This window comes from Carcharodon carcharias (assembly GCF_017639515.1).
Source record: "Carcharodon carcharias isolate sCarCar2 chromosome 37 unlocalized genomic scaffold, sCarCar2.pri SUPER_37_unloc_5, whole genome shotgun sequence".
Lineage (NCBI taxonomy): Eukaryota > Metazoa > Chordata > Chondrichthyes > Lamniformes > Lamnidae > Carcharodon > Carcharodon carcharias.
The window spans coordinates 93,544-95,330 of NW_024470770.1; positions in this window are offsets into that span (position 1 = coordinate 93,544).

Consider the following 1,787-nt stretch of genomic DNA (forward strand, 5'->3'; position numbering starts at 1 on the left):
GGTAACTCCGAGTGTGGGACAGAGAGACCGGGACTGTGCACGGTATCTCCGAGTGTGGGATAGAGAGACCGGGATTGTGAGCGGTCACTCCGAGTGTGGGATACGGAGACCGAGACTGTGCACAGTAACTCCGAGTGTGGGATACGGAGACCGGGACTGTGCACTGTAACTCCGAGTGTGGGATAGAGAGACCGGGACTGTGCATGGTAACTCCGAGTGTGGGATAGAGAGACCGGGACTGTGCTCGGTAACTCCAAGTGTGGGATAGAGACACCGGGACTGTGCTCGGTAACTCCGAGTGTGGGATAGAGAGTCTGGGACTGTGCACGGTAACTCCGAGTGTGGGATACGGAGACCGGGACTGTGAACGGTAACTCCGAGTGTTGGACAGAGAAACCTGGACGGTTCATGGTAAATCCGAGTTTGGGATACGGAGACAGGGTCTGTGCACGGTAACTCGGAGTGTGAGATAGAGAGACCGAGACTGTGCGCGGTAACTCCGAGTGTGGGATAGAGAGACCGGGACTGTGCACAGTAACTCCGAGTGTGGGACAGAGAGACCGGGACTGTGCACGGTAACTCCGAGTGTGCGATAGAGAGACCGAGACTGTGCACGGTAAATCCGAGTGTGGGATAGGGTGACCGGGACAGTGCGGGGTAACTCCGAGTGTGGGATATGGAGACCAGGACTGTGCGCGGTAACACTGAGTGTGGGAAACGGAGACCGGGACTGTGCGCGGTAACTTCGAGTGTGTGATAGAGAGACCGGCACTGTGCACGGTAACTCCGAGTGTGGGATTGTGTGACCGGGACTGTGCACGGTAACTCCGAGCGTGCGATAGGGAAACCGGGACTGTGCATGGTAACTCCGAGTGTGGGATACGGAGACCGGGACTGTGCACGGTAACACCGAGTGTGGGATACGGAGTCCGGGACTGCGCTCGGTATCTTCGCGCGTTGGATACGGAGACCGGGACTGTGCGCGGTAACTCCGAGTGTATGATATAGAGACCGGGACTGTGCGCGGCAACTCTGAGTGTGTGATACGGAGACCGGGACTATGCGCTGCAACTCCGATTGTGGGATACAGAGACCGGGACTGTGCGCTGCAACTCCGATTGTGGGATACGGAGACCGGTACTGTGCATGGTAACTCCGAGTGTGGGATATGGGGACCGGTACTGTGCACGGTATCTCAGAGTGTGGGATAGAGAGACCGGGACTGTGCAAGCTAACTCCGAGTGTGGGCTACGGAGACTGGGACTGTGCACAGTATCTCCGAGTGTGGGATAGAGAGACCGGGATTGTGAGCGGTCACTCCGAGTGTGGGATACGGAGACCGAGACTGTGCATGGTAACTCCGAGTGTGGGATAGAGAGACTGGGACTGTGCACGGTAACTCCGAGTGTGGGATAGTGAGACCGGGATTGTGAGCGGTCACTCCGAGTGTGGGATACGGTGACTGAGACTGTGCATGGTAACTCCGAGTGTGGGATAGAGAGACCGGGACTGTGCGCGCTAACTCCGAGTGTGGGATTGCGAGACCGGGACTGTGCACGGTAAATCCGAGTGTGGGATAGAGAGACCGGGACTGCGCACAGTAACTCCGATTGTGGGATACGGAGACCGGGATTGTGCGCGGTAACTCCGAGTGTTTGATACGGAGACTGGGACTGTGCACGTTATCTCCGAGTGTGGGATACGGAGACCGGGAAGTGCTCGGTAACTCTGAATGTGGGATACGGAGACCGGGACTGTGCGCGGTAACTCCGAATGTCGGATACTGA